We start from the raw sequence: 11,418 nt of genomic DNA, 5'->3' as shown, positions 1-11,418 counted from the left end.
GGGTCAGTGCTGAGGAAGTGCCGCACTGTCAGAGAGTCAGTGCTGAGGGAGTGCCGCACTGTCAGAGAGTCAGTGCTGAGGGAGTGCCGCACTGTCAGAGGGTCAGTGCTGAGGGAGTGCCGCACTGTCAGAGGGTCAGTACTGAGGGAGTGCTGCACTGTCAGAGGGTCAGTGCTGAGGGAGTGCCGCACTGTCAGAGGGTCAGTGCTGAGGGAGTGCCGCACTGTCGGAGGTGCTGAGGATACGGTGGTCTGTGTCTCAGTGACGGATGGGAAACCTCCCCTTGTCTCCCAGGGTAAATGGTTATTCAGCCCACATGATCAGCTCATTAAGTCATTTCTGTTTGTGGGATCACTCGATTCCGAAATTACAACAGCAACGACAGTTCATTGGATTGTCAACACTGAGAATGGCCCAGGGGTTGACAGGCGCTGTAGAGATTCAGATCTTTCCAGTCGGAGTTACAGGACGGCTCGGGAATTCACTGGATAGCAGTGAGCGGCTCCCAGTGAATGGGGCTGCTTCCTCTCAGGCTCGATCCGGATTCCAGTTCCACCCTCACCGCAGAGACTGGCAGCTCCACACCGCACTGAGGTTTACACTAACACAGCTCAGAAAACAGCAACTTCCAGGAAATGGAACCCAGCAACAGGCAGGATAAAGATAGAGACTCGCTGGAGACTGTCCCCCATCAAACACTCCCAGGACAGGTGCAGCACAGGGTTAGATACAGAGTAAAGCTCCCTCTACACTGTCCCCATCAAACACTCCCAGGACAGGTACAGCACGGGGTTAGATACAGAGTAAAGCTCCCTCTACACTGTCCCCATCAAACACTCCCAGGACAGGTACAGCACGGGGTTAGATACAGAGTAAAGCTCCCTCTACACTGTCCCCCATCAAACACTCCCAGGACAGGTACAGCACGGGGTTAGATACAGAGTAAAGCTCCCTCTACACTGTCCCCATCAAACACTCCCAGGACAGGTACAGCACGGGGTTAGATACAGAGTAAAGCTCCCTCTACACTGTCCCCCATCAAACACTCCCAGGACAGGTGCAGCACAGGGTTAGATACAGAGTAAAGCTCCCTCTACACTGTCCCCCATCAAACACTCCCAGGACAGGTACAGCACGGGGTTAGATACAGAGTAAAGCTCCCTTTACACTGTCCCCATCAAACACTCCCAGGACAGGTACAGCACGGGGTTAGATACAGAGTAAAGCTCCCTCTACACTGTCCCCATCAAACACTCCCAGGACAGGTACAGCACGGGGTTAGATACAGAGTAAAGCTCCCTCTACACTGTCCCCATCAAACACTCCCAGGACAGGTACAGCACGGGGTTAGATACAGAGTAAAGCTCCCTCTACACTGTCCCCCATCAAACACTCCCAGGACAGGTACAGCACGGGGTTAGATACAGAGTAAAGCTCCCTCTACACTGTCCCCCATCAAACACTCCCAGGACAGGTACAGCACGGGGTTAGATACAGAGTAAAGCTCCCTCTACACTGTCCCCATCAAACACTCCCAGGACAGGTACAGCACAGGGTTAGATACAGAGTAAAGCTCCCTCTACACTGTCCCCATCAAACACTCCCAGGACAGGTACAGCACCGGGTTAGATACAGAGTAAAGCTCCCTCTACACTGTCCCCATCAAACACTCCCAGGACAGATACAGCACGGGGTTAGATACAGAGTAAAGCTCCCTCTACACTGAAACAACTCTATGATGACATCAACAAGTTCCATCCCACCATCAGGCTCACCATGGACTACTCTCCGGAATCGGTTGCATTCTTGGACACGCGCATCTCCATTAAGGACGGTCACCTCAGCACCTCACTGTACCGCAAGCCCACGGATAACCTCACGATGCTCCACTTCTCCAGCTTCCACCCTAAACACGTTAAAGAAGCCATCCCCTACGGACAAGCCCTCCGAATACACAGGATCTGCTCGGATGAGGAGGATCGCAACAGACACCTCCAGACGCTGAAAGATGCCCTCATAAGAACAGGATATGGCGCTAGACTCATTGATCAACAGTTCCAACGCGCCACAGCGAAAAACCGCACCGACCTCCTCAGAAGACACACACGGGACACAGTGGACAGAGTACCCTTCGTTGTCCAGTACTTCCCCGGAGCGGAGAAGCTACGGCATCTCCTCCGGAGCCTTCAACATGTCATTGATGAAGACGAACATCTCGCCAAGGCCATCCCCACACCCCCACTTCTTGCCTTCAAACAACCGCACAACCTCAAACAGACCATTGTCCGCAGCAAACTACCCAGCCTTCAGGAGAACAGTGACCAAGACACCACACAACCCTGCCACAGCAACCTCTGCAAGACGTGCCGGATCATCGACACAGATGCCATCATCTCACGTGAGAACACCATCCACCAGGTACACGGTACATACTCTTGCAACTCGGCCAACGTTGTCTACCTGATACGCTGCAAGAAAGGATGTCCCGAGGCATGGTACATTGGGGAAACTATGCAGACGCTGCGACAACGGATGAATGAACACCGCTCGACAATCACCAGGCAAGACTGTTCTCTTCCTGTTGGGGAGCACTTCAGCGGTCACGGGCATTCGGCCTCTGATATTCGGGTAAGCGTTCTCCAAGGCGGCCTTCACGACACACGACAGCGCAGAGTCGCGGAGCAGAAACTGATAGCCAGGTTCCGCACACACAAGGACGGCCTCAACCGGGATATTGGGTTTATGTCACACTATTTCACATAAATATTTCTGCTTTTTTCCTCCTGAGTCTTTATCATGCGATCCTAGAATCAGAATTTATGTCACACTATTTGTAACTCCCACAGTTGCGTGGACCTGCAGAGTTTCACTGGCTGTCTTGTCTGGAGACAATACACATCTTTTTAGCCTGTCTTGATGCTCTCTCCACTCCCATTGTTTTGTTTCTTAAAGACTGGATTAGTTGTAAGTATTCGCATTCCAACCATTATTCATGTAAATTGAGTCTGTGTCTTATAAGTTCTGTTTGTGAACAGAATTCCCACTCACCTGAAGAAGGGGCTCAGAGCCTCGAAAGCTTGTGTGGCTTTTGCTGCCAAATAAACCTGTTGGACTTTAACCTGGTGTTGTTAAACTTCTTACCCCATCAAACACTCCCAGGGCAGGTACAGCACGGGGTTAGATACAGAGTAAAGCTCCCTCTACACTGTCCCCCATCAAACACTCCCAGGACAGGTACAGCACGGGGTTAGATACAGAGTAAAGCTCCCTCTACACTGTCCCCCATCAAACACTCCCAGGACAGGTACAGCACGGGGTTAGATACAGAGTAAAGCTCCCTCTACACTGTCCCCATCAAACACTCCCAGGACAGGTACAGCACGGGGTTAGATACAGAATAAAGCTCCCTCTACACTGTCCCCCATCAAACACTCCCAGGACAGGTACAGCACGGGGTGAGATACAGAGTAAAGCTCCCTCTACACTGTCCCCATCAAACACTCCCAGGACAGGTACAGCACGGGGTTAGATACAGAGTAAAGCTCCCTCTACACTGTCCCCCATCAAACACTCCCAGGACAGGGACAGCACGGGGTTAGGTACAGAGTAAAGCTCCCTCTACACTGTCCCCCATCAAACACTCCCAGGACAGGTACAGCACGGGGTTAGATACAGAGTAAAGCTCCCTCTACACTGTCCCCATCAAACACTCCCAGGACAGGTACAGCACGGGGTTAGATACAGAGTAAAGCTCCCTCTACACTGTCCCCATCAAACACTCCCAGGACAGGTACAGCACGGGGTTAGATACAGAGTAAAGCTCCCTCTACACTGTCCCCATCAAACACTCCCAGGACAGGTACAGCACGGGGTTAGATACAGAGTAAAGCTCCCTCTACACTGTCCCCCATCAAACACTCCCAGGACAGGGACAGCACGGGGTTAGATACAGAGTAAAGCTCCCTCTACACTGTCCCCCATCAAACACTCCCAGGACAGGTACAGCACGGGGTTAGATACAGAGTAAAGCTCCCTCTACACTGTCCCCATCAAACACTCCCAGGACAGGTACAGCACGGGGTTAGATACAGAGTAAAGCTCCCTCTACACTGTCCCCATCAAACACTCCCAGGACAGGTACAGCACGGGGTTAGATACAGAGTAAAGCTCCCTCTACACTGTCCCCATCAAACACTCCCAGGACAGGTACAGCACGGGGTTAGATACAGAGTAAAGTTCCCTCTACACTGTCCCCCATCAAACACTCCCAGGACAGGTACAGCACGGGGTTAGATACAGAGTAAAGCTCCCTCTACACTGTCCCCATCAAACACTCCCAGGACAGGTACAGCACGGGGTTAGATACAGAGTAAAGCTCCCTCTACACTGTCCCCCATCAAACACTCCCAGGACAGGGACAGCACGGGGTTAGATACAGAGTAAAGCTCCCTCTAACTGTCCCCCATCAAACACTCCCAGGACAGGTACAGCACGGGGTTAGATACAGAGTAAAGCTCCCTCTACACTGTCCCCATCAAACACTCCCAGGACAGGTACAGCACGGGGTTAGATACAGAGTAAAGCTCCCTCTACACTGTCCCCATCAAACACTCCCAGGACAGTTACAGCACGGGGTTAGATACAGAGTAAAGCTCCCTCTACACTGTCCCCCATCAAACACTCCCAGGACAGGGACAGCACGGGGTTAGATACAGAGTAAAGCTCCCTCTACACTGTCCCCCATCAAACACTCCCAGGACAGGCACAGCACGGGGTTCGATACAGAGTAAAGCCCCCTCTACACTGTCCCCATCAAACACTCCCAGGACAGGTACAGCACGGGGTTAGATACAGAGTAAAGCTCCCTCTACACTGTCCCCATCAAACACTCCCAGGACAGGTACAGCACGGGGTTAGATACAGAGTAAAGCTCCCTCTACACTGTCCCCCATCAAACACTCCCAGGACAGGGACAGCACGGGGTTAGATACAGAGTAAAGCTCCCTCTACACTGTCCCCCATCAAACACTCCCAGGACAGGTACAGCACGGGGTTAGATACAGAGTAAAGCTCCCTCTACACTGTCCCCATCAAACACTCCCAGGACAGGTACAGCACGGGGTTAGATACAGAGTAAAGCTCCCTCTCCACTGTCCCCATCAAACACTCCCAGGACAGGTACAGCACGGGGTTAGATACAGAGTAAAGCTCCCTCTACACTGTCCCCATCAAACACTACCAGGACAGGGACAGCACGGGGTTAGATACAGAGTAAAGCTCCCTCTACACTGTCCCCCATCAAACACTCCCAGGACAGGTACAGCACGGGGTTAGATACAGAGTAAAGCTCCCTCTACACTGTCCCCATCAAACACTCCCAGGACAGGTACAGCACGGGGTTAGATACAGAGTAAAGCTCCCTCTACACTGTCCCCATCAAACACTCCCAGGACAGGTACAGCACGGGGTTAGATACAGAGTAAAGCTCCCTCTACACTGTCCCCCATCAAACACTCCCAGAACAGGGACAGCACGGGGTTAGATACAGAGTAAAGCTCCCTCTACACTGTCCCCCATCAAACACTCCCAGGACAGGGACAGCACGGGGTTAGATACAGAGTAAAGCTCCCTCTACACTGTCCCCATCAAACACTCCCAGGACAGGTACAGCACGGGGTTAGATACAGAGTAAAGCTCCCTCTACACTGTCCCCCATCAAACACTCCCAGGACAGGTACAGCACGGGGTTAGATACAGAGTAAAGCTCCCTCTACACTGTCCCCATCAAACACTCCCAGGACAGGGACAGCACGGGGTTAGATACAGAGTAAAGCTCCCTCTACACTGTCCCCATCAAACACTCCCAGGACAGATACAGCACGGGGTTAGATACAGAGTAAAGATCCCTCTACACTGTCCCCATCAAACACTCCCAGGACAGGTACAGCACGTGGTTAGATACAGAGTAAAGCTCCCTCTACACTGTCCCCATCAAACACTCCCAGGACAGGGACAGCACGGGGTTAGATACAGAGTAAAGCTCCTTCTACACTGTCCCCATCAAACACTCCCAGGACAGATACAGCACGGGGTTAGATACAGAGTAAAGCTCCCTCTACACTGTCCCCATCAAACACTCCCAGGACAGGTACAGCACGGGGTTAGATACAGAGTAAAGCTCCCTCTACACTGTCCCCCATCAAACACTCCCAGAACAGGGACAGCACGGGGTTAGATACAGAGTAAAGCTCCCTCTACACTGTCCCCCATCAAACACTCCCAGGACAGGGACAGCACGGGGTTAGATACAGAGTAAAGCTCCCTCTACACTGTCCCCATCAAACACTCCCAGGACAGGTACAGCACGGGGTTAGATACAGAGTAAAGCTCCCTCTACACTGTCCCCCATCAAACACTCCCAGGACAGGTACAGCACGGGGTTAGATACAGAGTAAAGCTCCCTCTACACTGTCCCCATCAAACACTCCCAGGACAGGGACAGCACGGGGTTAGATACAGAGTAAAGCTCCCTCTACACTGTCCCCATCAAACACTCCCAGGACAGATACAGCACGGGGTTAGATACAGAGTAAAGATCCCTCTACACTGTCCCCATCAAACACTCCCAGGACAGGTACAGCACGGGGTTAGATACAGAGTAAAGCTCCCTCTACACTGTCCCCATCAAACACTCCCAGGACAGGGACAGCACGGGGTTAGATACAGAGTAAAGCTCCTTCTACACTGTCCCCATCAAACACTCCCAGGACAGATACAGCACGGGGTTAGATACAGAGTAAAGCTCCCTCTACACTGTCCCCATCAAACACTCCCAGGACAGGTACAGCACGGGGTTAGATACAGAGTAAAGCTCCCTCTACACTGTCCCCATCAAACACTCCCAGGACAGGTACAGCACGGGGTTAGATACAGAGTAAAGCTCCCTCTACACTGTCCCCCATCAAACACTCCCAGGACAGGGACAGCACGGGGTTAGATACAGAGTAAAGCTCCCTCTACACTGTCCCCCATCAAACACTCCCAGGACAGGCACAGCACGGGGTTCGATACAGAGTAAAGCCCCCTCTACACTGTCCCCATCAAACACTCCCAGGACAGGTACAGCACGGGGTTAGATACAGAGTAAAGCTCCCTCTACACTGTCCCCATCAAACACTCCCAGGACAGGTACAGCACGGGGTTAGATACAGAGTAAAGCTCCCTCTACACTGTCCCCCATCAAACACTCCCAGGACAGGGACAGCACGGGGTTAGATACAGAGTAAAGCTCCCTCTACACTGTCCCCCATCAAACACTCCCAGGACAGGTACAGCACGGGGTTAGATACAGAGTAAAGCTCCCTCTACACTGTCCCCATCAAACACTCCCAGGACAGGTACAGCACGGGGTTAGATACAGAGTAAAGCTCCCTCTACACTGTCCCCATCAAACACTCCCAGGACAGGTACAGCACGGGGTTAGATACAGAGTAAAGCTCCCTCTACACTGTCCCCCATCAAACACTCCCAGGACAGGGACAGCACGGGGTTAGATACAGAGTAAAGCTCCCTCTACACTGTCCCCCATCAAACACTCCCAGGACAGGGACAGCACGGGGTTAGATACAGAGTAAAGCTCCCTCTACACTGTCCCCATCAAACACTCCCAGGACAGGTACAGCACGGGGTTAGATACAGAGTAAAGCTCCCTCTACACTGTCCCCCATCAAACACTCCCAGGACAGGTACAGCACGGGGTTAGATACAGAGTAAAGCTCCCTCTACACTGTCCCCATCAAACACTCCCAGGACAGGGACAGCACGGGGTTAGATACAGAGTAAAGCTCCTTCTACACTGTCCCCATCAAACACTCCCAGGACAGATACAGCACGGGGTTAGATACAGAGTAAAGATCCCTCTACACTGTCCCCATCAAACACTCCCAGGACAGGGACAGCACGGGGTTAGATACAGAGTAAAGCTCCCTCTACACTGTCCCCATCAAACACTCCCAGGACAGGTACAGCACGGGGTTAGATACCGAATGGTTTGAGGTGAATTGCTGGGTCGGAGTGAGTTTGTGAGTTGAATCGTAATTCCTGTCTCCGGGATTGGTGGAAATGATTTTTGTTGTAAAATGAAAAGCCGGTGTTTATTTTTGAATTGATTTATTTATAAGTTTATTTATAAGTTTCAGTATAAAATCTCCTGAGGACTCTGCTGTTTGTTGCGGTTGATGGAGGAGTGGGCGTTGGGTTTGGGGTTGGCGGTGGGGGTGGGGGTCAGGGTTAGAGGTCAGGGTGAGGGGTCAGGGCGAGTCGTGAGTGATCAGGGTGAGAGGTCAGGGTGAGGGGTCAGGTGTGAGGGGTCAGGGTGAAGAGTCAGGTTGAGGGGTCAGGGTGAGGGGTCAGGGATGAGGGGTCAGGGTGAGGGTGAAGGGTCAGGGTGAGGGGTCAGGGTGAATGGTCAGGGTGAGGGGTCAGGGTGAAGGGTCAGGGTGAAGGGTCAGGGTGAGGGCTGAGGGGTCAGGGATGATGGGCCAGGGCTGTTAGGTGAGGAACCAGGTGTGCAGGTTCAGTGGTGAGGAGTCTGGGATGAGGGGTGAGGGATGAAGGGTCAGGGGTGAGTGGTCAGGAGTGCGGGTTCTGTGGAGAGGGGTGAGGGGTGCGGGTTCAGGGGTGAGGGGTCAGGGTGAGGGACGAGATGTGCTGGTTCAGGGGTGAGGTGTCAGGGGTGAGGGGTCAGGGGTGAGGGGTCAGGGGTGCGGGTCTGTGGAGAGGGGTGAGGGGTGCGGGTTGAGTGGTGAGGGGTGAGGGGTCAGGGTGAGGGATGAGGGGTGCAGGTTCAGGGGTGAGGTGTCAGGGGTGAGGGGTCAGGGGTGTGGGTTCAGTGGTGAGAGGTGAGGGGTGTGGGTTCAGGGGTGAGGGGTCAGGGGTATGGGTTCAGTGGTGAGAGGTGAGGGGCGTGGGTTCAGTGACAAGGGGTCAGGGGTGAGGTGTCAGGGGTGAGGGGTCGGGGTGTGGGTTCAGTGGTGAGAGGTGAGGGTGAGGGACGAGGGGTGCGGGTTCAGGGGCGAGGTGTCAGGGGTGAGGGGTCAGGGGTGTGGGTTCAGTGCTGAGCGGTGAGGGGTGTGGGCTCAGTGACGAGGGGTCAGGGGTGAGGGGTCAGGGTGAGGAGTGAGGGGTGCGAGTTCAGGGGTGAGGGTGAGGCTGATGAGTTCTTCTCCTGGGTTCAGCATCTCCGGGAGGTGAGCTTGGTGAGAACCTGGTGTTGTTGAGCTTTGTAAATGAGGAAGAAACTGTCAGGGAGAATCCGGCCGCGGCCCAAATGGTCAACCGGCCCCATCAGCGTGTAACTGGACCCTGGGAGGAAACACAGAGAGAGTCAGCGACACCGAGGAGGGAGCAACCCCAACAGGAACTCACTCCCAAATATACAACAGTGAGAGTAACGGTCAGTGAGTGACGGCCAGTGGGTAACGGTCAGTGGGTAACGGTCACTGGATAACTGTCAGTGAGTAATGGGCAGTGAGTAATGGTCAGTGAGTGACGGTCAGTGAGTGACGGTCAGTGAGTGACGGTCAGTGAGTGACGGTCAGTGAGTGACGGTCAGTGAGTGATGGTCCGTGAGAGACAGTCAGTGTGAGTAATGGTCAGTGAGTGATGGTCAGTGAGTGACGGTCAGTGTAACGGTCAGTCAGTGACGGTCAGTGAGTGACAGTCAGTGAGTGACGGTCAGTGAGTGATGGTCAGTGAGTGATGGTCAGTGAGTGATGGTCAGTGTGAGTAATGGTCAGTGAGTGACGGTCAGTGAGTAACGGTCAGTGAGTGATGGTCAGTGAGTGACGGTCAGTGAGTGATGGTCAGTGTGAGTAACGGTCAGTGAGTAATGGTCAGTGAGTGATGGTCAGTGAGTAACGGTCAGTGAGTGGTGGTCAGTGAGTGACGGTCAGTGTGAGTGATGGTCAGTGAGTAATGGTCAGTGAGTGACGGTCAGTGAGTAACGATCACTGAGTGATGGTCAGAGAGTGACGGTCAGTGAGTGACGGTCAGTGTGAGTAATGGTCAGTGAGTGACGGTGAGTGAGTAACGGTCAGTGAGTGACGGTGAGTGAGTAACGGTCAGTGAGTGACGGTCAGTGTGAGTAATGGTCAGTGAGTAACGGTCAGTGAGTGATGGTCAGTGAGTGACGGTCGGTGAGTGACGGTCAGTGAGTGACGGTCAGTGTGAGTAACGGTCAGTGTGAGTAATGGTCAGTGGGTAACGGTCAGTGTGAGTAATGGTCAGTGGGTAACGGTCAGTGAGTAACGGTCAGTGGGTAACGGTCAGTGGGTAACGGTCTGTGAGTAATGGTCAGTGTGAGTAACGGTCAGTGGGTAACGGTCAGTGGGTAACGGTCAGTGAGTAACGGTCAGTGTGAGTAACGGTCAGTGAGTGACGGTCAGTGTGAGTAACGGTCAGTGAGTGACGGTCAGTGAGTAACGGTCAGTGTGAGTAACGGTCAGTGGGTAACGGTCAGTGGGTAACGGTCAGTGAGTAACGGTCAGTGTGAGTAACGGTCAGTGGGTAATGGTCAATGAGTGATGGTCAGTGAGTAATGGTCAATGAGTGATGGTCAGTGGGTAACAATGCGGCCAGTTGCGTACCTTTGCGGAGATTGGGGCAGCGTCTGCAGACCAGGAGGATTTTGGTGATGGTTTTGTCTCCGATCTGCCGGGTTTTCAGGTTGCCGGATTTGTAAATGTTGATGATGGAGACGGTGGCCTGGAGACTTTGGCCGTTTGGAACCAGGTTCAGGATCTGGCCCGTGATCACTGCGAGAAATCAGAATGTCCGAACGGTCAGCGATATCGAACACTCACCCATATCGCCACTCCTTCAATATTACTGGCTCACTGGGACCCACTGGATCAGTGTGACACCCCAACACAAATCCACTGGCTCACTGGATCAGTGTGAAACCCCAACCCACTGGCTCACTGTAAACCACTGGATCAGCGCGACACCCCAACCCCAACCCACTGGATCAGCGGGACACTCCAACCCCAACCCACTGGCTCACTGGATACCACTGGATCAGCGGGACACTCCAACCCCAACCCACTGGAAACCACTGGATCAGTGGGACACTCCAACCCCAAACCCACTGGCTCACTGGGACCCACTGGATCAGTGTGACACCCCAACACAAATCCACTGGCTCACTGGAGCAGTGTGAAACCCCAACCCACTGGCTCACTGTAAACCACTGGATCAGCGCGACACCCCAACCCCAACCCACTGGCTCACTAGGACCTACTGGATCAGCGGGACTCCCCAACCCAACCCACTGGATACCACTGGATCAGCGTGAAACCCCAACCCATTGTTGCATAAGGTTAAATCTTACGGGATCCAGGGTGAGGTATCTAAATGGAT

General features: G+C 53.3%; 1 pseudogene across 1 annotated transcript in view; it reads right to left on the bottom strand.

Moving 5' to 3' along the window:
* Positions 1-8,164: 8,164 nt before the first annotated feature.
* Positions 8,165-11,418, bottom strand: part of LOC144490243 (procollagen C-endopeptidase enhancer 2-like) — a 12,953-nt pseudogene continuing 9,699 nt past the window's right edge. The window contains exons 5-6 of the transcript XR_013497191.1: positions 10,647-10,814; positions 8,165-9,363 (exon numbers count right to left, since the gene is read on the bottom strand). The product of XR_013497191.1 is annotated as a procollagen C-endopeptidase enhancer 2-like (transcript). The remainder of the gene's footprint in view (positions 9,364-10,646; positions 10,815-11,418) is intronic.

This window comes from Mustelus asterias, unplaced genomic scaffold (assembly GCF_964213995.1).
Source record: "Mustelus asterias unplaced genomic scaffold, sMusAst1.hap1.1 HAP1_SCAFFOLD_3065, whole genome shotgun sequence".
NCBI lineage: Eukaryota > Metazoa > Chordata > Chondrichthyes > Carcharhiniformes > Triakidae > Mustelus > Mustelus asterias.
This window is presented reverse-complemented; position numbering and strand designations above follow the sequence as displayed.